Source organism: Oncorhynchus keta, chromosome 24 (assembly GCF_023373465.1).
Source record: "Oncorhynchus keta strain PuntledgeMale-10-30-2019 chromosome 24, Oket_V2, whole genome shotgun sequence".
NCBI lineage: Eukaryota > Metazoa > Chordata > Actinopteri > Salmoniformes > Salmonidae > Oncorhynchus > Oncorhynchus keta.
Window position 1 is genome coordinate 9,974,830 of NC_068444.1, and position 25,003 is coordinate 9,999,832.

Consider the following 25,003-nt stretch of genomic DNA (forward strand, 5'->3'; position numbering starts at 1 on the left):
GTCAGATATAGAGTTTAAATGTATTACATTTTCAGTTTGCATCCCAATATTGCACTTTATATACAGTACATCACAGAAGTCTGAAATATAACAAAAACACAATTTTTGACATAAAAACACCGGATTTTCTACAGGCTTTTTGAAGTAATGTTTATGAATTATGAACAACATTCCACCCACGAGGCCACTGAAGGGCTACAGAGATATCCTCCTGCTCAACAACGCAGCATGAAATAGAGGATAATGCAGATCTGGTATCATGCTCTTTGCTCATTTAGATGAATTCCACTCTCTAGGAATCCATTTGTAAAGATCTGAATTCAGCTGGAGGCAGAAGTGGATACATCGTTTGTCCTGTGTAGAATCCCCATTTCCATCCTCACAATGAACTACTTGGGTTAATTATATTACGCTGAGACTGATGCAACGTTTTACTGCAGAAATACATTTTTAATATACTACTTTTTTTGTTTTTTTTGCAAAGACGTTGAAATGGTACATAACATAGTTTATGAGACTGTGTTGCGTTTCAGAGATGTGGAAGAGAAGCACATAGTAGATACCATACTCCCTATATACAGATTGCATTCTTCATGACATAAAAACACACAAACACCTTCACAGTATACATGATCCCGATTTGAATGACTTTACTTGTTGAAAGCACGCAGGTCGCTGGTTGTAGACTTGTAATTCCCTGAAAGCTGTGAGGTAAATGAAAGCAAAGCCCCATATAAAACACCCCATACAATGCAATGGAGAAACTTCACAATACACCTCACAAATGACTATTTAAGAGAAATTGACATGTTATATATAATACTGACGGAGCTGGCTTTGAGCAGAATTTTAAAGTAGGCTATAAGCCTCTTTCATCAGTTCAGTTGATAGTACTGTATTTGTACCAAAGTGCATATGATATTCTATTGCCAGACCGCATTATAGTATTCTGTACATTTGAGACTCAATATGCTATGAAATTAAATCATTGAAATTCTTCACCATCATCTGACGTTATACCCTTCCCATCGCAATACAAGACAAGCCCCTTGCTAACACAGCCATCATCCCCATTCTGACAACAGATCATATGTCACATTTATGATGCCGTTATTAACAGTGCTATAAAATGAAATTACATTTATTATATATACATGGTTTTTTTGGTAACCTTTATTTAACTAGGCAAGTCGAAATCAAATAGCCCATCAAATATAATTCTCTAGAGTATGCAAATCAAACATTTAAAAGCCCCCTTCAGGAGAAAAAAAAAACATTTCAGTTCACACATATTATCACATCAGAGAGAGAGAGAGAGCGAGAGAGAGAGAGCGAGAGAGAGAGAGAGAGAGAGAGCGAGAGAGAGAGAGCGAGAGAGAGAGCGAGAGAGAGAGAGCGAGAGAGAGAGAGAGCGAGAGAGAGAGCGAGAGAGAGCGAGAGGGAGCGAGAGGGAGCGAGAGAGAGCGAGAGAGAGCAAGAGGGAGCGAGAGAGAGCAAGAGAGAGCAAGAGAGAGCGAGAGAGAGCGAGAGAGCGAGATGGGAGGACTAGAGTAAAGCGTATGAGGTAGTGAGTGCTGATTAGCTTGTATGGCTCATGGTGGATGGAGCAGGCCTAAGACAATGGGATAAGAGTGGGGAAGAGCTGATTCTCAACTCAAATCAAATGTTGTTGTTCACATAAACGTGGTTAGCAGATGTTAATGCGAGTGTTTGCGAAATGCTTGTGCTTCTAGTTCCGACAGTGCAGTAATATTTACATTTACATTTAAGTCATTTAGCAGACACTCTTATCCAGAGCGACAAGTAATCTAACAAATTCACAACGACTACCTTATACTTGGGGCGGCAGGTATCCTAGTTAGAGACAGGTAGCCTAGTGGTTAATGACAGGTATCCTAGTGGTTAGAGACAGGTATCCTAGTGGTTAGAGCGTTGGATTTCTTACCTGAAAGGTTGCAAGATCGAATCCCCGAGCCGACAAGGTAAAAATCTGTCGTTCTGCTCCTGAACAAGGCAGTTAACCCACTGTTCCTAGGCCGTCATTGAAAATAAGAATTAACAACAGGTCTAGACCCTACAGTGAAATGCTGAACACAACAGGTCTAGATCCCACAGTGAAATGCTGAATACAACAGGTCTAGACCCCACAGTGAAATGCTGAATACAACAGGTCTAGATCCCACAGTGAAATGCCGAATACAACAGGTCTAGATCCCACAGTGAAATGCTGAATACAACAGGTCTAGATCCCACAGTGAAATGCTGAATACAACAGGTCTAGATCCCACAGTGAAATGCTGAATACAACAGGTCTAGACCCCACAGTGAAATGCTGAATACAACAGGTCTAGATCCCACAGTGAAATGCTGAATACAACAGGTCTAGACCCCACAGTGAAATGCTGAATACAACAGGTCTAGATCCCACAGTGAAATGCCGAATACAACAGGTCTAGACCCCACAGTGAAATGCTGAATACAACAGGTCTAGATCCCACAGTGAAATGCTGAATACAACAGGTCTAGATCCCACAGTGAAATGCTGAATACAACAGGTCTAGACCCTACAGTGAAATGCCGAATACAACAGGTCTAGATCCCACAGTGAAATGCCGAATACAACAGGTCTAGACCCTACAGTGAAATGCTGAATACAACAGGTCTAGACCCCACAGTGAAATGCCGAATACAAAAACAACAGTAAAGAAGTCAGTGAACATATATGGATGAGCGATGGCCGTGTGGCAAGATGCAGTAGATGGTATAGAATACAGTATATACATATGAGATGAGTAATGGCCGTGTGGCAAGATGCAGTAGATGGTATAGAATACAGTATATACATATGATATGAGTAATACATAGACTAAGATACAGTAGAATAGTGTAGAATACAGTATATACATATGATATGGTCCTTCTGTAGCTCAGTTGGTAGAGCATGGCGCTTGTAACGCCAGGGTAGTGGGTTCGATCCCCGGGACCACCCATACGTAGAATGTATGCACACATGAGACTGTAAGTCGCTTTGGATAAAAGCGTCTGCTAAATGGCATATATTATTATTATATTATACATAGACTAAGATACAGTAGAATAGGATAGAATACAGTATATACATATGATATGAGTAATACATAGACTAAGATACAGTAGAATAGTGTAGAATACAGTATATACATATGATATGAGTAATACATAGACTAAGATACAGTAGAATAGGATAGAATACAGTATATACATATGAGATGAGTAATACATAGACTAAGATACAGTAGAATAGTATAGAATACAGTATATACATATGAGATGAGTAATACATAGACTAAGATACAGTAGAATAGTATAGAATACAGTATATACATATGAGATGAGTAATGGCCGTGTGGCAAGATGCAGTAGATGGTATAGAGTACAGTATATACATATGAGATGAGTAAGGTAGGGTATGCAGACATTATTAAAGTGGCGTTATTTAAAGTGACTAGTGATACCTTTATTAAATCCATTTATTAAATGTATTTAAGTTGCCAGAGATTTGAGTCTGTATGTTGGCAGCAGCCACTCTATGTTAGTGGTGGCTGTTTAACAGTCTGATGGCCTTGAGATAGAAGCTGTTTTTCAGTCTCTCGGTCCCTGCTTTGATGCACCTGTACTGACCTCACCTTCTGGAGGATAGCGGGGGGAACAGTCAGTGGCTTGGGTGGTTGTTGTCCTTGATGATCTTTTTGGCCTTCCTGTGACATCGGGTGGTGTAGGTGTCCTGGAAGGCAGGTAGTTTGCCCCCGGTGATGGGTTGTGCAGACCGTACCACCCTCTGGAGAGCCTTGCGGGTTGTGGGCGGAGCAGTTGCCGTACCAGACGGTGATACAGCCCGACAGGATACTCTCGATTGTGCATCTGTAAAAGTTTGTGAGTGTTTTAGGTGACAAGCCAAATTTCTTCAGCCTCCTGAGGATGAAGAGGCGTAAGTATCTTACTGCGATTGTTTTAAATTAATAAAAAATTTAAAAAAATAGCTTCTTAGCAAAGAAAAATTTCTCATGCAATAATTTTGCTAGGACTCTCTGGGAGTGGTCTGAGTGGGGAGGGTGAAAACGCAAAATTAGCTGTAATTGGCAGTGAGTTTTAGAACTCTTTCTTATTGGTCTATTAACTCATTTACAGCCTGGTGATGTCACCAAGCAGGACAAAACTCCATCCTACCAAAAAAGGCTAAAATTTGAAAAATGTCTTACACTAAAAGACCGTTATCATGTTCACAATGTTATTCCAACCTTAGTGTGTGGAACAATATATGAAACAGGAAAATATGTTTATTTTATTATCATTTTTATTTGACAAGACAACAATAAGAGCTGAGGACAATGATCATGACAATACCTAAACAGACAGACACACGATACAACACATTTGGACAAGACAATTATCAGCAATGCCATGGTGTAGCCTGATGCAAAAATAAATAAGGACAAAACATTGTTAGCTTACATTCCATGGCATACGGAACATTTTGCCCTTATAAAAACATGTAGTTGCTTTAATTAATATTGTTCAATGGAAATCTAGGCAAATTAGTCAAAGAAATATGCCGAAAAGGGTTGCCCAACACTCCCCCTTACTTAGCTTCTCCCACTTTCTTTGATGAATTTTCTGATTCATAATAGCATTTGTACTTTCAAGGATGAATCTGTGTCAAACAAAGTGTTAAAACGGTTGGGTGTTAAGAGATATCCAATTTCATGTTTTGAATATAGATATTTTACCAAGCAGAAGTATTGTGCTGTTCATTGAAGGACAACGGACATAGAGGTCATCCAAGATGATGAGCTGAGGATTAATATGTAGTTTGAAGGCGTAATGGGAAAGCCAGCCTTGAAACTGTAGATCAAATAAGCCCACTGTCGAACAGTACCAGTACAAATGCATTATGTCCTCCACCTCTTCTTGACAGATTCCGGTTTTAGAGTCTTGCTCAATAACTTAATTGACAAGAATTTTCTTTGTTAACATAATTGTATAGAATATATTTAACTGAAAGGCTATTGAGTATGTACAGTTGAAGTCAGAAGTTTACATACACTTGGAGTTGGAGTCATTAAAACTCATTTTTCAACCACTCCACAAATAGTTTTGGCAAGTCGGTTAGGACATCTACTTTGTGCATGACACAAGTCATTTTTCCAAAAATTGTTTACAGACAGAAATTTTCACGTATAACTCAATGTATCCCAATTCCAGTGGGTCAGAAGTTGACATACACTAAGTTGACTGTGCCTTTAAACAGCTTGGACAATTCCAGAACATGATGTCATGGCTTTAGAAGCTTCTGATAGGCTAGACATAATTTGAGTCAATTGGAGGTGTACCTGAGGATGTATTTCAAGGCCTACCTTCAAACTCAGTGCCTCTTCGCTTGAAATCATGGGAAAATCAAAAGAAATCAGCCAAGACTTCAGAAAAATAATTGAGGACTTCCACAAGTCTGGTTCATCATTGGGAGCAATTTCAAAACGCCTTAAGATACCATGTTTATCTATACAAGCAATAGTACCCAAGTATAAACACCATGGGACCATGCAGCCATCATACCGTTCAGGAAGGAGACGCGTTCTGTCTCCTAGAGATGAACATACTTTGGTGCGAAAAGTCCAAATCCATCCCAGAACAACAGCAAAGTACCTTGTGAAGATGCTGGAGGAAACAGGTACAAAAGTATCTATATCCACAATAAAACGAGTCCTATATCGATATAACATGAAAGGCCGCTCAGCAAGGAAGAAGCCACTGCTCCAAAACCGGCAGAAAAAAAGCCAGACATGGGGACAAAGATCGTACTTTTTGGAGAAATGTCCTCTGGTCTGACGAAACAGAAATAGAACTGTTTGGCCATAATGACCATCGTTATGTTTGGAGGAAAAAGGGGGAGGCTTGCAAGCTGAAGAACACCATCCCAACCATGAAGCACGGGGGTGGGAGCATCATGTTGTGGGGGTGCTTTGCTGCAGGAGGGACTGGTGCACTTCACAAAATAGATGGCATCATGAAAAATGAAGATTATGTCGATAAAGCTTGGTCACAAATTGGTCTTCCAAATGGATAATGACCCCAAGCATACTTCCAAAGTTGTGGCAAAATGGCTTAAGGACAACAAAGTAAAGTTATTAGAGTGGCCATCACAAAGCCCTGACCTCAACCTATAGAACATTTGTGGGCAGAACTGAAAAAGCGTGTACGAGCAAGGAGGCCTACAAACCTGACTCAGTTACACCAGCTCTGTCAGGAGGAATGGGCCAAAATTCACCCACCTTATTGTGGGAAGCTTGTGAAAGGCTACCCGAAACATTTGACCCAAGTTAAACAATTTAAAGGCAATGCTACTAAATACTAATTGAGTTTATGTAAACTCCTGACCCACTGGGAATGTGATGAATGAAATAAAAGCTGAAACAAATAATTCTCTCTACTCTTATTCTGACATTTCACATTCTTTAAACAAAGTGGTGATCCTAAATGACCTAAAACAGGGCATTTTTACTAGGATTAAATGTCGGGAAATGTGAAAAAGTGGGTTTAAATGTGTTTGGTTTAGGTGTATGTAAACCTCCGACTTCAGCTGTATATCCATAAACTGTATACACGTCGAAACATAGAGCTGTCCATTCTCACCAGGTTCACAGTAAACAACTCCTGAACACAGTTTAGACTATGACCAATTATTGGGTGTAGTCACTGGGGGGACCTATATGCACTACACAACCTGTGATTTTAATTAGGAAGGTGCCTAGTCAGATGAGTTAACCCACGAGTGATATAATGGAAACACTGCAAATTAATTCCCCAGTTAAAAGAATGAGCAGATTTAAGTCATTACCAAACAGCTTTTCAAAAAGCAGCAGCTACTAGCTATGATGGGATTAAAACAACCACTATGTAAACTGACTACCAGTTTAATCTGTGACATGGGGGAAAAAAAACATTGCCCTGGGTCTGTCTCCACCCTTCCCCCACACATGGCTACTACTGGGTTAGCCCACGCCTGACCCTTACTCCCCCTTATAGCTCCCCACAGAACTCTAGCAACAGCTCCATGGTGTAAATGTATAATACAATGGCTCATCTTTCACAGCGAAGCACTAAGTCAATTTTACGACTGGCACAACTGAACCGGCAATTAAATGAGACAGGCACCTTTTTATTTTTTTGGTATTGCAGCTTTCCTTACATACACTGTAACAGCAAATAAGGTGAGGATAATTACCGGCCTCAACAGGATCAATAGCTGCCAGACTGATGACACATTGGAAAGGGGATAGTATATATTTAACAGCGGTACGTCAGGCTGCCTTGTTTCTTACTGAGGATTATGTTACCAGTCCTTTATAGTATGTTACAACTTGGTTACTGAGGATTATGTTACCAGTACGTTATGTTATGTTACAACTTGGTTACTGAGGATTATGTTACCAGTACGTTATGTTATGTTACAACTTGGTTACTGAGGATTATGTTACCAGTACGTTATGTTATGTTACAACTTGGTTACTGAGGATTATGTTACCAGTACGTTATGTTATGTTACAACTTGGTTACTGAGGATTATGTTACCAGTACGTTATGTTATGTTACAACTTGGTTACTGAGGATTATGTTACCAGTACGTTATGTTATGTTACAACTTGGTTACTGAGGATTATGTTACCAGTACGTTATGTTATGTTACAACTTGGTTACTGAGGATTATGTTACCAGTACGTTATGTTATGTTACAACTTGGTTACTGAGGATTATGTTACCAGTACGTTATGTTATGTTACAACTTGGTTACTGAGGATTATGTTACCAGTACGTTATGTTATGTTACAACTTGGTTACTGAGGATTATGTTACCAGTACGTTATGTTATGTTACAACTTGGTTACTGAGGATTATGTTACCAGTACGTTATGTTATGTTACAACTATGTGTTCATCTACAAATACCTTTTGGGTAAGCTCCCTCTTTACTTCTGTAGTCTGGTCTCCTTCACCACAAACAGTAACCAAACCCAGTCTGCTAGGTGGTTGCTACTTAAAGTCCCCAGGACATTTACAGTATTAGACAAGACTGCCTTCACGGCCTGTGCATCAGAAACGTGGAATAGTCTACAATCCCTGCTTCATCTAGATATGTTAGTGTCACTAAATACATTTTTAATATTGACGGGATATTACAGAGGAGTGTAAATACTTTTCTTTAGGATGGACCATGTTGTTGTGTGTTTTAATTCTGTAATGTATTGATTGTTGCTGCCTTCTTGGCCAGGTCTCCATTGAAAAAGAGACCCTGGGTCTCAATGGGCTTTTCCTGATTAAATAAAGATTAAATAAAAAAAATGTAATTAAACACTTGGTTACTGAGGTTTTTGTTACCACTTTTTTATGTTCAGTTACAAATTGAGATGTTTGTTTCATATAATAAGGGCTGATATTTTTTTTAATGTCTGTTATTTATAAATATAAAGAAAGTGGAGAAGAAACTTGCAGGTTCCCACCATATAATTATGTATGAAATCCAATAATTATAGGATATCTATGGTCCACACAAACAACGAAGTGGTCTTTTGTTACCAACATTTCCATTTAGTTTCAAACAACAAAATATATATCAGGCTTTGCTTCCACATCAAAGAGCACAGTCTCTAACAACATGCCTGTTTCAGAGTCATACCCACCTTACCCAGAGAGGTTCACCAACCCTTACCCAGAGAGGTTCACCAACCCTTACCCAGAGAGAGGTTCACCAACCCTTACCCAGAGAGGTTCACCAACCCTTACCCAGAGAGGTTTACCAACCCTTACCCAGAGAGGTTCACCAACCCTTACCCAGAGAGGTTCACCAACCCTTACCCAGAGAGGTTCACCAACCCTTACCCAGAGAGGTTCACCAACCCTTACCCAGAGAGGTTCACCAACCCTTACCCAGAGAGGTTCACCAACCCTTACCCAGAGAGGTTCACCAACCCTTACCCAGAGAGGTTCACCAACCCTTACCCAGAGAGGTTCACCAACCCTTACCCAGAGAGGTTCACCAACCCTTACCCAGAGAGGTTCACCAACCCTTACCCAGAGAGGTTCACCAACCCTTACCCAGAGAAGTTCACCAACCCTTACCCAGAGAGGTTCACCAACCCTTACCCAGAGAGGTTCACCAACCCTTACCCAGAGAGGTTCACCAACCCTTACCCAGAGAAGTTCACCAACCCTTACCCAGAGAAGTTCACCAACCCTTACCCAGAGAGGTTCACCAACCCTTACCCAGAGAGGTTCACCAACCCTTACCCAGAGAGGTTTACCAACCCTTACCCAGAGAGGTTCACCAACCCTTACCCAGAGAGGTTCACCAACCCTTACCCAGAGAGGTTCACCAACCCTTACCCAGAGAGGTTCACCAACCCTTACCCAGAGAGAGGTTCACCAACCCTTACCCAGAGAGGTTCACCAACCCTTACCCAGAGAGGTTCACCAACCCTTACCCAGAGAGAGGTTCACCAACCCTTACCCAGAGAAGTTCACCAACCCTTACCCAGAGAGGTTCACCAACCCTTACCCAGAGAGGTTCACCAACCCTTACCCAGAGAGGTTTACCAACCCTTACCCAGAGAGGTTTACCAACCCTTACCCAGAGATGTTCACCAACCCTTACCCAGAGAGGTTTACCAACCCTTACCCAGAGAGGTTTACCAACCCTTACCCAGAGAGGTTTACCAACCCTTACCCAGAGAGGTTCACCAACCCTTACCCAGAGAGGTTCACCAACCCTTGCTCTGAGTGACAAAGTGACTTTGTCACATGGTTACAAAGGATTGTGTTACCTGTCCAAGCACATGTACCTTTTTTTCATTCCTGCATATTAAATGCTCGATCAGAGAGCGAATGAGCACGAGAGCGAGAGCACAGAAAACAAGGCAGCCCTTTGTCCTCCCAACCGTTTTAGAAAGCGCTATTTGCCATGGGGTGCTGAGTATAATTAATACCTCACTGTAGCCAGGGGTTGTCATTTTTCAAATCGTTTCCCTGGAAATGTTCTACAGCTCTTAATGGCCCTGCTAATGCTGTAGCCGTCATGTTCTGGACAGCTGCACCTTTACAAGACAAACTCAGCTGTGCCATGAAGGCCTCTCTGTGGACTCCCTAACTGGGAGAGCTCAGACTGTCCCAGCCAGCTGGTGATGGCCATGGCACTATGGACAATTAATTCATTCTTACCTTGTGTGCACGTCCGGTAGGGAGTCACCTTGCTTTGAATGCCATGCCGTCCCCAAACACCTCATATTTTTCTTTCCTATTTTCTGACGGATGGTGGAGCAGCAAAATAGGCCTTGTAAGGAAACAAATTAAAGCATAGGACTAATTAAAGATGGCTTTGGAGGGACCAGTGGGGCCAGGGGCAGTTAGGTGAGAATATTTGGTGGCTAGCCAAGCTAGGAAGCTGTATTTAGCTGACAACCTGAGGAGAAAATGAAGGCCTAATATTTCAAATTAGCATGCTACGCTAGGCTAGCCTGAACATCTCTGACCACATAGTAGGCTGGAGCAGTGGTTCTCCAACATCTCCTCGGGGACCCCCTGCCGTGCCATGTATTTTAACTATTCCAGAGCTAGCACACCTGATTCAATTAGTCAACTAATTATCAGTTGTGCTAGGTCAGGGCTACCACAAAACTGTGAAACATCAGGGGGTCCCCGAAGACTGGTTTGAGAACCACTGGGCTATAGGCTACAATACTGTTCTTGTCTTGTATAGCATACTATATTGTGTTCTCTTGTCTGTAGTCTACTTTTTAAGGCTACATAAAGTTGGTGAGAGCAATGCTGAGATTATTGGAGTGTGTTGGAGTGTGCTGGAGTGTGCTGGAGTGTTCATGGATGTTTAGGAGTGTCCTTGAGTGTTTTGGAGTGTCCTGGAGTGTGCTGGAGTGCGTTGGAGTGTCCTGGAGTGTGCTGGAGTGTTCTGGAGTGTGTTGGAGTGTGCTGGAGTGTGTCCTGGAGTGTGCTGGAGTGTGCTGGAGTGTCCTGAAGTGTCCTGGAGTGTGCTGGAGTGTGCTGGAGTGTGTTGGAGAGTCCTGGAGTGTCCTGGAGTGTGTTGGAGTGCATTGGAGTGTGTTGGAGTGTCCTGGAGTGTGCTGGAGTGTGTTGGAGTGTCTTGGAGTGTGCTGGAGTGTGCTGGAGTGTGCTGGAGTGTGCTGGAGTGTGCTGGAGTGTCCTGGCGTGTGCTGGAGTGTCTTGGGTGTCCTGGAGTGTGCTGGAGTGTGCTGGAGTGTGTTGGAGTGTGTTGGAGTGTCCTGGAGTGTGCTGGAGTGTGCTGGAGTGTCCTGGAGTGTGCTGGAGTGTGCTGGAGTGTTCCAACCGGGGAATTCCTTTGTCTGTAGAAAAGCAATGGAATGGGAGCTACCTCTCACGTGAACGAGCGTGAGAGGTAGCTCGAGTTTGTGGCACTCTGCCAGACCGCTGACTCAAAGAGCCCTTATGAGCCTCTCCTTTACAGTAGAAGCCTAAAACAAGTTTCGAAAGACAGTTGACATCTAGTAGAAGCCTTGGGAAATGCTTCATGACTTCAAAAGTGAATGAGTTGAAAATCGACCAACCTCAGATTTCCTGGTTGGATTTCTTCTCAGGTTTTTGCCTGCCATATGAATTATGTTATACTCACAGACATCATTCAAATAGTTTTAGAAACTTCAGAGTGTTTCCTATCCAAATATACTAATAATATGCATATTTTAGCAACTGGGACTGAGGAGCAGGCAGTTTAATCTGGGAACCTCTGGGCACCTTATTCACCAAAGCTACTCAATACATCCATTGCCAATAACAATTCCTCCGTATTTGAAAAATCTTTCCAACACTCTCGGCCTCGATAATCACCAAGACCCAGTGTGAATGAGAGAAATATCATAATCTGTTGATACCATATTTCCAGTGGAAACACACAAAAAACAGTTGTCTGACTGGTGCAGAAAACTCTGAGGGCCAGGAATAGGCTTGTTGATACAATGTCACAACTTCGCTAGAGACAGCTTCGGGCCGGACCCAGTGATGATTTGATGCAATTTGATGCTTCTTTTGCAATAGCTCAAGTCAAGACAGGTAGAAAGGGAGGCAGACAGGTGGAGAAGAGAGATAAAGGTGATTGATAGAACAGGATTTTTCAATAGGATCATTTCTTCTGTTTTTCTTTGTCGGCTTTAGGCCTATGTATTTTACTTAGTTGATGATGGAAATTATTGGCCTACTGCTGCAATTGGCCAATAGCAAGGTTTCCTAAACTCGGTCCTCTGGACCCCAAGGGGTGAACGTTTTTGTTGCCCTACACAGCGGATTTAAAATAATCAACTAATCATCATGCTTTGGAAAAACAAAACGTGCACCCTTAGTGTCCCAAGGACCGAGTTTGGGAAACGCTGGCCTAAAGGCTATCTCTCAGTTCTATGCTCTCATTTCTTTAGTATTCAATGGATCCCAATGTATCAATGTGTCAGCATGGCAGAGGCTGGTGCTCTCATCATATTTGAATTTTAACTTTTAGATTTTTATAATTTTTATAATTTTAATGATTTTGAGAAACTTAAACATTATTGTTGAAATGAAACTGTTCCACGAAATATAAAAAATATAAAAATATAAAAATGACAGAACATGAATTTTCATCAGGATAATTTCTACTGTTTTTCTCTGTCGGATTTAGGTACGCAGATCGGTATAAATAGTAGGATAAATTGTAAACTTCCCCAAACTTGAAACTTACAAGTTGCCCAATGGTCTTTACTAAAACACCCATTAAAAACATTTGGAAAGCGCAAGCGCGTGAAAACATAGGAAGTACCATGACAAAACGTGCGGAAATCAAAGGCCCGTCCAACTGATTCGTTCTGGCGCCGGCCCTGTATCTATGGCTCAGAGGTGCCCGCAGTTAAAGTGACAGTTAACTCAAAATTATAAGAAAAATTATGCCATTTGCTACAAGTACTTTTAGCATCTATTTATTCTCTTCTTAAATAAGAGAATAAATAGTAAGTCACATACAGTATTTCAAATATCTATTCCAAATCACGTGTGACAATGTCATGATGATAACAGCATTTATTAGTCATATGAGAACATATGATAAACCTAATCAAGCATTTTCACCCTTTAAACAAACACGTGGTGTAAAGAGAACAAAGACATTCAGCTGTTTGTCCGTTTAACAGGTGAGCGCCCTGTGATCTAGCTATTCATTTGCGTAGAGCCACCTGCTTTATTTGGTCCTAATCTGTAGTGAGCGACTTTGATCTCGGTGACAGGTTGACTGCATTAGCACGAGTGTGCTCGCTAATCCTTTGCTTAACTTGTTCTTTTGGCACAGCCAGCGGCCTGTCCAACGATATGTCGGCAGAGGGATAAGCCTTCATCAAACACATCAGGTCTCTAAGCTTAGTTCTGGGATACGGCTGGAGGGAGGGAGGGAGGGAGGGCCAGTGTTGGGGTACAGAGGGAGGGAGGGACAGTGTTGGGGTACAGAGCGAGGGAGGGAGGGGGAGGGCTGGAGGGAGGGAGGGCCAGTGTTGGGGTACGGAGGGAGGGAGGGACAGTGTTGGGGTACGGAGGGAGGGAGGGACAGTGTTGGGGTACAGAGCGAGGGAGGGACAGTGTTGGGGTACAGAGCGAGGGAGGGAGGGAGGGAGGGAGGGAGGGCCAGTGTTGGGGTATAGAGGGAGGGAGGGGGAGGGCTGGAGGGAGGGAGGGCCAGTGTTGGGGTATGGAGGGAGGGAGGGCCAGTGTTGGGGTACGGAGGGAGGGAGGGACAGTGTTTGGGTACAGAGCGAGGGAGGGAGGGTGGGAGGGTGGAGGCTCTATACAGGGTGTAGCTGCCTCCCAGACAGAGGAAAATTCTCCCTCCCAGACAGAGGAAAATTCTCCCTCCCAGACAGAGGAAAATTCTCCCTCCCAGACAGAGGAAAATTCTCCCTCCCAGACAGAGGAAAATTCTCCCTCCCAGACAGAGGAAAATGGTTCTCTCCCAAATGATACCCTTTTTCCCTTGTTAGTACACTACTTTTGACCAGGGCCTATAGGGCTCTAGTGCACTATATAGGGAATATGGTGCCATTTGGGACGGATACTAACTGTTTGTTGTAGTTCTTTTGTGAACTTTGGTTGAACTGCCATGAATTATGATGCCTATCTCTGCAGGCAACAATATCTGATTTCAGTGGAGAGCGAAAGAGAGAGGAGATACTGAGGAGAAAGGGAAGGAAATAGCATCTTGTGTGCGCCTCAAATGATTATTATCTCAGCGTTTGCTTGTTGATTTACTTTCACAAGGCGGCCATGTTGTGTTATTTCCAAAAAATGGCTCTGCTCAAAATAACTTTCGTGAATTGTTTTCTTGATAAATTGTATTTGGGCTATAGTCATTTTGTTTAGAAGGATATGAACTCAAATATACTGCTTAATGCAGAATGACACATTTGGAAACAGTGTTGTACACGAGATATTATTTGACTCAGCATTGTACTATAGAACTTGTATGCTACAATAATTGTAAATGAGTTATTAACCAAGAAACATGTATGTCATTGCTCCATTTATAGGATTAATCGACCATAGATGTAACTTTACTTAGAGACGTCATAGCCTTTATTAGGTTTTATTTATACTATACAGAATATAAACACCACATATGAAGTGTTGGGCCCATGTTTCACGAGCTGAAATAAAATATCCAAGAAATTTTTCACACGTACAAAAAGTTTATTTCTCTCAAATTGTGTGCACAAATTTGCTTTACATCCCTGTTACTGAGCATTTCTCTTTTGCCAAGATAATCCATCCTCCTGACAGGTGTGGCATATCTAGAAGCTGATTAAACAGCATGATCATTACACAGGTGCACCTTGTGCTGGGGACAATAAAAGGCAGTTTTGTCACACAACACAATGCTACAGATGTCTCAAGTTTTGTGGGAGCGTGCATTTGTCATGCTGATTGCAAGGATGTCCATCAGAGCTGTTGCCAGAGAATGTAATGTTAATTTCTCGACCATATGCCGCTTCTAAAGTCATTTTAGAGAATTTGGCAGTATGTCCAACTGGTATCACAACCGTAGACAACGTGTAACCGCACCAGCCCAGGACCTCCACATCCGGCTTCTTCACCTGCGAGATCGCCACCCAGACAGCTGATGAAACAGGAGTATTTTTGTCTGTAGGAAAGACCTTTTTTGGGGAATAAAACCTATTCTGATTGGCTGGCCTGGCTCCCAAGTGGGTGGGCCTACGTATGCCCTCCTAGGCCCACCCATGGCTGCTCCCCTGCCCAGTCATGTGAAATCCATAGATTTGGGCCTAATGAATTTATTTCATTATTTCAATTGACTTCCTTATATGAACTGTAACTCAGTAAAATCGTTGAAATTGTTGCATGTTGCATTTATATTTCTGTTCAGTATAGCTTTACAACACTGCACAATGTGGTATACAGCATTACTACAGCCTGCAGAGAGAGTTCTGAAAGGTTGCCAAACTCATTAAGTCTTAAGCAACATTAAGCACATCTACTTCCTCCCTCCTCATGTGATAATGTTCTCCAACTTTTGGATGAATTAAAGGCAACCTCTCGATTTTTAGAACTTTATTGGCTGTGTTGGCTTGGGGGAAAACTACTGACGAGTTAAAACACACTCAGACGTTCATATACATCTAATATAATCAGCTCTGTTACTTTAGCATATTCCTCTTTTCAGTGGTGGAAAAAAGTACTCAATTGTCACACTTGAGTAAAAGTGAAGATACCTTAATAGAAAGTAAAAGTCTAAAAGTATTTGCTTTTAAATAAACTTAAGTATGAAAAGTGAATGGAATTGCTAAGATGTACTTAAGTATCAAAAGTAAGTGGAATTGCTAAGATGTACTTAAGTATGAAAAGTAAATGGAATTGCTAAGATGTACTTAAGTATCAAAAGTAAGTGGAATTGCTAAGATGTACTTAAGTATCAAAAGTAAATGGAATTGCTAAGATGTACTTAAGTATCAAAAGTAAGTGGAATTGCTAAGATGTACTTAAGTATCAAAAGTAAGTGGAATTGCTAAGATGTACTTAAGTATCAAAAGTAAATGGAATTGCTAAGATCTACTTAAGTATCAAAAGTAAAAGCATAAACCATTTCACACCATTTCACAACCAGACGGACTCGTTTTATTTTTTACTTTTATTTATGGATGGCCAGGGGCTCCAACACTCAGACATCATTTACAAATGAAATGTGCTTTGTGAGATCAGAGGCACGAGGGATGACCAGGGATGTTCTCTTGATAAGTGTGTGAATTAGACCGTTTTCTTGTCCTGCTAAGCATTTCAAATGTAGCCAGTGTAATGAGTCCTTTTGTGTGTCAGGGAAAACGTAAGGAGTTAAAAGTACATGATTTTCTTTGGGAATATAGTGAAGTAAAAGTAAAAGTTGTCAACAATATAAAATAGTAAAGTAAAGTACAGACACACAAAAAAAACTACTTAAGTTGTTAGTTCAAGTGTACTTTACACCACTGATAGGGATGTTCTCTTGATAAGTGTGTGAATTGGACCATTTTCCTGTCCTGCTAAAAAATGTAATGAGTCCTTTTGTGTGTCAGGGAAAACGTAAGGAGTTAAAAGTACATGATTTTCTTTGGGAATATAGTGAAGTAAAAGTAAAAGTTGTCAACAATATAAAATAGTAAAGTAAAGTACAGACACACAAAAAAAACTACTTAAGTTGTTAGTTCAAGTGTACTTTACACCACTGATAGGGATGTTCTCTTGATAAGTGTGTGAATTGGACCATTTTCCTGTCCTGCTAAACATTCCAAATGTAATGAGAACTTTTGGGTGTCAGGGAAAACGTATGGAGTAAAAACTATATTATTTTCTTTATGAATGTAGTGAAATAAAAGTAAAAGTTAAAAAAATATATAAATAGTAAAGTACAGATACCCTAAAAAAACTACTTAAATTGGAATTTAAAGTATATTTACTAAAGTACTTTACACTGCATCTTTTGTATAAATCTTTATATATTTTGCCTTTGTTTATATGCCTAAGCAGATACTGTATATATGTATTAATCGACTGAGTCATGGTGACGTAAGGGTTAGCAGTCCCAGTTTGCAAAGTAATCTCAATGTTTGTTTTTGACAGGATTTTTTGTGAAATCTTCTCAGACAGTACTCGTCTGGTAGGCTCGCGTCACTGGGCAGCTCACGTCTGGGTTTCCCTTTGTAGTCCGTAATAGTTTTCAAGCCCTGTCACATCCGACGACTGTCAGAGTCGGTGTAGAAGGATTCAATCTTAATCCCATATTGACGCTTTGCTTGTTTGATAGTTCGTCCGAGGGCATAGCGGGATTTCTTATAAGCGTCCAGATTAGTCTCCCGCTCCTTGAAAGCAGCAGCTCTAGCCTTTAGCTCGATGCGGATGTTGCCTGTCATCCATGGCTTCTGGTTGGGATATGTACGTACAGTCACTGTGGGGACGATGTCGTTGATGCACTTGTTGATGAAGCCAATGACTGAGGTTGTGTACTCCTCAATGCCATTGGATGAATCCCAGAACATATTCCAGTCTGTGCTGCGAAACAGTCCTGTAGTGTAGCATCCTCGTCATCTGACCACTTCCGCATTGAGAGAGTCACTGGTACTTCCTGCTTTAGATTTTGCCAAATGGAGGACGGGGGAGAGCTTTGTATGCATCAAATTGCATTGAACTCAAACACTACCCTCAAATTTCCACTTCATTATAAACTATCATATCACGTGAAATAATTGAGAAAAAGCTGAGTGATACAAATGACCCTAATGATGGTATGAATTACAGCACAAGGTTTGGCCACCAGAGACCTTTTCCTCTCCGTGCCGTGGCAGAACAGAACAGAACACAGTCAGGAGAGAACATATGAGTCCCAAATGGGACCCCATTCTCTTTATAGTGCACTTATTTTTGACCAGAGCCAATAAGGTAGTGCACTATATAGGGAATAGGGTGTTATTTGGGAGTCATACCATATCTGACATGTCAAAGTGTCTGAGGCCAAGGAGGCAGAGCGAGAATTAATAGCTAGCTGCCTCCATCCAAGGTCCTTTAGCAGTAATTGCAAGCAGAATCTACCTCTCTGATCTCAGCAGCGGTATGCGCTATGCCAAAACAGCCAGGATTTGACAGATGGTCGTCCCACTCTAATAACTTATGCATGTTCCCTTTTCTCAAATGAGGCCATGCTTCCCACCCACACCACAAAATGGGAGTAAAGATTACTTATTATTTTCATTCCACTACACAAAATATCTGGCAATATATATAACAGTATACACACTACCGCTCAAAAGTTTGGGGTCACTTTTTGAAAGTAAAATATCATCAAATTGATCAGAAATACAGTGTAGACATTGTTAATGTTGTAAATGACTATTGTAGCTGGAAACAGACGATTTTTTTATGGAAAATCTACATGCTCCAGATACTCTGTCTGAAGAAGGCCGGTTGTATTACTGCCTTAATCAGAACAACAGTTTTCAGCTGTGCTAACATAATTGTAAAAGGGTATTTTAATGATCAATTAGCCTTTTAAAATGATAAACTTGGATTAGCGAACACAACGTTCCATTGGAACACAGGAGTGATGGTTGCTGGTAATGGGTCTCGGGACGCCGACGTGGATATTCCTTTTAAAAAAAATCTGCCGTTTCCAATTACAATAGTCATTTACAACATTAACAATGTCTACATTGTATTTCTGATCAATTTGATGTTATTTTAATGGACAAAACATGTGCTTTTCTTTCAAAAACAAGCACATTTCTAAGTGTCCCCAAACTTTTGAACGTTAGTGTATATGACAGTAAAAATGACAGTATATATGACAGTATATGACAACATACATGACAGTATACAATATATGACAGAATATGTCAGAATATATGACAGCATGTATGACAGTATATATGACAGTATCCGCTGGCCTCTGCTGGGCTCAGCTGGTTTCAGTTGGTCTCTGCTGGTCTCTGCTGGTCTCTGCTGGTCTCAGTTGGTCTCTGCTGGTCTCTGCTGGTCTCAGTGGGTCTCTGCTGGTGTCATTTGGCCTCTGCTGGTCTCAGTTGGTGTCATTTGGTCTCTGCTGGTCTCTGCTGGTCTCTGCTGGTCTCAGTTGGTCTCTGCTGGTCTCAGTTGGTGTCAGTTGGGCTCAGCTGGTCTCTGCTGGTCTCTGCTGGTCTCTGCTGGTCTCTGCTGGTCTCAGTGGGTCTCTGCTGGTGTCATTTGGCCTCTGCTGGTCTCAGTTGGTGTCATTTGGTCTCTGCTGGTCTCTGCTGGTCTCTGCTGGTCTCAGTTGGTCTCTGCTGGTCTCTGCTGGTCTCTGCTGGTTTCTGTTAGTCTCAGTTGGTCTCTGCTGGTCTCAGTTGGTTTCTGTTGGTCTCAGTTGGTCTCAGTTGGTCTCCGCTTGTCTCCGCTTGTCTCAGTTTGTCTCAGTTGGTCTCTGCTGGTCTCAGTTGGTCTCCACTGGTTTCTGGTGGTCTCAGTTGGTCTCAGTTCGTCTCACCTGGTCTCACCTGGTCTCAGTTGGTCTATGTTGGTCTCAGTTGGGCTCAGCTGGTCTCAGTTGGTCTTCGCTTGTCTCTGTTTGTCTCAGTTGGTCTCTGCTGGTCTCAGTTGGTCTCCACTGGTTTCTGGTGGTCTCAGTTCGTCTCAGTTGGTCTCACCTGGTCTCACCTGGTCTCAGTTGGTCTCAGTTGGTCTCAGTTGGTCTCAGCTGGTCTCAGTTGGTCTTCGCTGGTCTCAGTTGGTCTCAGCTGGTCTCACCTGGTCTCACCTGGTCTCAGTTGGTCTCAGTTGGTCTCAGTTGGTCTCAGCTGGTCTCAGTTGGTCTTCGCTGGTCTCAGTTGGTCTTCGCTGGTCTCCGCTGGTCTCAGTTGGTCTCCACTCATTTCTGTTGGTCTCAGTTGGTCTCCACTCATTTCTGTTGGTCTCAGTTGGTCTCACCTGGTCCTAGCTGGTTTCTGGTGGTCTCAGTTGGTCTCACCTGGTCTCAGTTGGTCTCAGTTGGTCCTAGCTGGTCTCAGATGGTCTCAGCTGGTCTCAGTTGGTCTCAGCTGGTCTCAGTTGTTCATGGCAATATATTACAAGTCCTCATTGTCCGAGACCAAGTCAAGACAACGTTAAAATTTATCTGACACAGAGACACTCAAAATGTGGTCTGGAGACCGGTTTCGAGTACAACAACACTGCATGCTATGCTTAAACCGGGTCACTAATCCATTCATTCTATTCATTCTGTCTTGAAAAACATAAACATAGACATTTGAGGGTGGATGCTATGTGGAAATGTAAATAAACCTTAGAGGAGCGTTGGGTCAGTGCTGGATAACATTTATAGTATTGGCATTTACTCTGCTGGCCATCATTCATCCCTGTCTGTGTGTCGTGGACAGAAAGCAGAGAGGAGGCTTAATCAGCAGAGAGAAAGAGAGAGCCCCTGTTGGCCCCTAGATGACCTGGCTCACTCAGTCAGACCTGCTGTGGTTCAGATGCCTTTCTCTGTGACTGATCTGTGTTCAGACGCTATTTTAAATCTTTTAGTGTTTGCTTGTCAAAAATGCAGGGGTTAGAGTTTGGGGACTTTTCTAACCCTGTTTTACACTGTGTCTGAAAGAAATATTCACATGACTGTAATAGCTGGGGCTGTTATTAACCCCTTGTGTCACCACGACAAACTTGATTGATCATTTTTATTTTCTGCTTATTGTCTATTTTTTTTTAAATATAACATTATAACATTCCACTTACATAAAAAAAATGTGGTCTCTTGTATAACGTGCCTTAATCACTCTTTAGTTCTTGTCACACAGGCCTGTATTTTGTACAGTACAACTACATTTGAGCAACTGGAACATGGACACACATTTAAAAAGGATCAACTTTACACAAACTCCCTGACACCTGCGCAAACAACCCCTACAGATGACTTTAATCAGGTGATTTACTGGTTTAATGTGGTAAGACATTTCATTCCCTCCTAAAGGATCTCACAGCAGTCCGTGTGTTTTCAACACGATCCTATCAGTGTCATCTAATGCCTTTACCTCTCCGACTGGTTTTTAGTCGTGCACATTTTTTTTAATTGTCATCCGTTACTATGTAGGCCTACGTTGACGACCAGTTTGAGTATACTTCTCCTTGACATCATCTTGATTGTCAAGGTTGAAATTTTCCGGCTGGTTTCGTCTGTCAGATAAAAGACAGGAAATGTGTTGTTGATATATTAATTAAAATCAGATTGTTTGTCTGCCTATTTGTTAGTAATTCTAAAATTCAGTGGATGAAGTTACATGCAAAGTAAAATACCAGCTGCTGAAATGCATTCTTGTTGCTGAACATGCACATATCCACGTTTTCAAGTCATAAACAACATGACAACTTGACATTCCCTGAACTGTGGTGATTAAACCTCTTGTAAGGCGTCCAAATATCTCTGTGCGCATCTCAAGTGGCATCCAATTCCCTATTAAGTGCACTACTTTCTTTTCCAGGGCCCACAGGGCTCCCAGTGCGGGGGGGCTCTGGTCAAAAGTAGTGCACTATGTAGGGAATATTGTGCCATTTGGGATGTAGCTTCTGTGCATAGATTGCAGCTCGGGTGAGTAAGTACAGGAACTCATGTTCAGCTGCAGCCCTATCTGAATAACTAGCATGACTCCCATGCCGATGGTCACAGGATGAGACCGCAGATAGCCAGACCACCCTCTTATCGCCTGTTGCCATCAATCTACCAGTAAATAACTCCTTTGACACCCTCCCAGAGTTCTCTATTTCCAGGGCGCCTCACATGACCGACGCCGCCATTTTGGAAATAACAGGAGAATGAGGGGAGTGTGGGTTTGAGGGGTGAGAACAACACACAGCCAAATGTTTTTCTTTTAACCGTCCCAAACCCCACACCACCACGCACAGGCTTCATCCCAAATGGCACCCTATTATCTTTATAGACCACTACATTCAACCAGTGCCCATAGGGCACATTGGGAATAAACTCCCATTTGGGACCCAACCGTAGACATACAGTACCAGTCAAAAGCTTGGACCCACCTACATTGTAGAATAATAGTAAATACATCAAAACTATGAAATAACACGTATGGAATCATGTCCTAACCAAAAAAAGTGTTCAAATCAAAATATATTTTATATTTTATATTCTTAAAAGTAGCCACCATTTGCCTTTATGATAGATTTTCACACTCTTGGCATTCTCTCAACCAGTTTCATGAGGTAGTCACCTGGTAGTCACCTGGAATGCATTTCAATTAACAGGTGAGCCTTGTTAAAAGTTCATTTGTGGAAGTGCTATGATGACAATAGCTCTCATGAGGACCGCCACAGGAAAGGAAGACCCAGAGTTACCTCTGCTGCAGAGGATTAGTTCATCAGTGTTAACTACACCTCAGATTGCAGCCCAAATACATGCTTCACAGAGTTCAAGTAACAGACACATCTCAATATCAACTGTTCAGAGGAGACAGTGAATCGGGGCTTCGTGGTCGATTGCTACAAAGAAACCATAACTGAATGAGATCAATAAGAAGAAAAGACTTGCTTGGGCCAAGAAACACAAAATCTGTCCTTTAGTCTGATGAGTAAAATTTTTTGGTTCCAACTGCCGTGTCTTTGTGAGACGTGGAGTAGGTGAACAGATCTCTGCATGTGTAGTTCCCACCGTGAACCATGGAGGAGGTGTGATGGTGTGGGGGTGCTTTGCTGGTGACACTGTCTGTAATTTATTTAGAATTCAAGGCACACTTAACCAGCATGGCTACCACAGCATTCTGCAGTGATGCTCCATCCCATCTGGTTTGGGTTTAGTTGGACTATCATTTGTTTTTCAACAGGACAATGACCCAAAACACACCTCCAGGCTGTGTAAGGGCTATTTGACCTAGAAGGAGAGTGATGGTGCTGCATCAGATGACCTGGCCTCCACAATCACCCAACCTCAATCAGATTGATATGGTTTGGGATGAGTTGGACTGCAGAGTGAAGGAAAAGCAACCAACAGGTGCTCAGCATATGTGGGAACTCCTTCAAGACTGTTGGAAAAGCATTCCTCATGAAGCTGGTTGAAAGTGTGCAAAGCTTTCGTCAAGGAAAAGGGTAGCTACTCTGAATAATTTAAAATCTAAAATATATTTTGATCTGTTTAACACTTTTTTGGTTACTAAATTATTTCATTTGTGTTATTTCATGGTTTTGATGTCTTCACTATAATTCTACAATGTAGAAAATAGTAAAAAATAAAGATAAACCCGTTGAATGAGTTGTGTCCAAACCTTTGACTGGTACTGTACATCCTGCTAGATCTTTTGACCCATTTCAGGCAGTACCATCGGTGTCACGAATTAGCCCTCTCGATATCACTCTTTTGAAATCATGATCACATTATTAATGTCCTTCTGCCTGGCCTCCCATGCTACAGCTAAATCAGATTTACAACTACTTGTCAAAGGCAGGGAAGACATGTCAATGAGTTTACATGGCCGGCATCTGGACTGCTGAACTGGCACTAACAAGCATAAACGTCTCAACGGGCTATTTTTTTTAACGTTGATGTGATTCGTGGATGGAGATGAATTACCTCTGTCAGAGAGATATATTTATACAGCAAATGGAAGGAAGGGTGTGCCTTCCACCAGACCTAGGACATGAGCGCTTTCATGAGGTCTTGCAGGCAGGCAGAAGCAGCATCTGTTAAAGGAAGAGTTGCGTTCCAAATGGGACCCTATTCCCTATTTAGTGCACCAATTTACGGCTTCTACTAAGCGAACGTATGGAATTGTTTTAAGATGGTCAGAACATGGATCGTTTAGCTATTTGATTTAGGATTTTAGGACACTTTTTTTTTTTTGGCCTCACTGCTGTTAGCCCATAGAAACATATTGAATAACACATTCAAATCAAATCAAATTGTATTTGTCACATGTGCCAAATACAACAGGTGTAGTAGACCTTACAGTGAAATGCTTACTTACAAGCCCTTAACCAACAACATTGCAAAACAGATAAGTAAAAAAATTAACCAAAATGATGTATGTTTTGAATTGTTTATCCTATATCTGATACATAGAAGAAAGCATTTTTATCGCCCTGGTTACCTTCAGACAACTGTTGTAAAGCTTATGGGGGGCATAGAGCAAAACAACCTGGACGCAGGGGTAGACGTAACATAGTAAACGTAAATCCAGAATTCTCGAATTAGTATGATAAGTAACGTTTTAGTATGTATTAATTTGTGGATGTTCATCATCCATTTCGCATTATATATTACAAATTAAAATTCATATGATATGTTGCAAATTCACAGAATGTATCATATGTTATGAATTTCAATTTGTTGTGGCTAACGTTAGCTAAGTGGCTAGGTAGCTAACTTTAATGTTAACTAGGTGGCTAACATTCACTAAGCTAGGGGTTAGGGTTAGGGATTTGGGTTAAGGTTAGGGTTAAGTATTAGGAGTTAGGTTAAAGGATTAGGGGAAGGGTTAGCTAACATGCTAAGTAGTTGCAAGTTAGTTAAAAAAGTAGCTGCTAATTAGCTAAATAAAGTAGCTAAATAGCAAAAACGCTAAAGTTGTCCATGATGAGATTTAAACACCCATGCACCCTGACCAACCACCCTACTTTCATTTTTGCCTTAAGTAACCTTCTGTCTAACGTAACCATACCAAAGGTAACATATCATACTAATTTGAGTGTTCCGGATTTACATTTACTATGTTACGTCTAGCCTATGAGACCAGACTGAGCAAAACAGCCGACGTGTCCTTTTTCTGAGAGTCTCGGCTATCCATGGTGGACGAAATACTTTCTAGCTCAAACCTTTCCGGACTTCACAGATGTTTTCGTGAAAAATTACTTTTCCGCATCCTCTCATGTCCGCATCCTCTCACAGATTTTTCTAAAGCACC

General features: G+C 41.6%; 1 long non-coding RNA gene across 1 annotated transcript; it reads right to left on the reverse strand.

Moving 5' to 3' along the window:
- Positions 1-1,355: 1,355 nt before the first annotated feature.
- On the reverse strand, positions 1,356-10,556 carry LOC127911490 (uncharacterized). The gene is made up of 3 exons (XR_008078728.1): positions 10,248-10,556; positions 3,666-3,900; positions 1,356-2,031 (listed from the first exon to the last, which is right to left on the reverse strand). It is a non-coding gene; the product is annotated as an uncharacterized LOC127911490 (long non-coding RNA).
- Between the last annotated feature and the right edge of the window lie 14,447 nt (positions 10,557-25,003).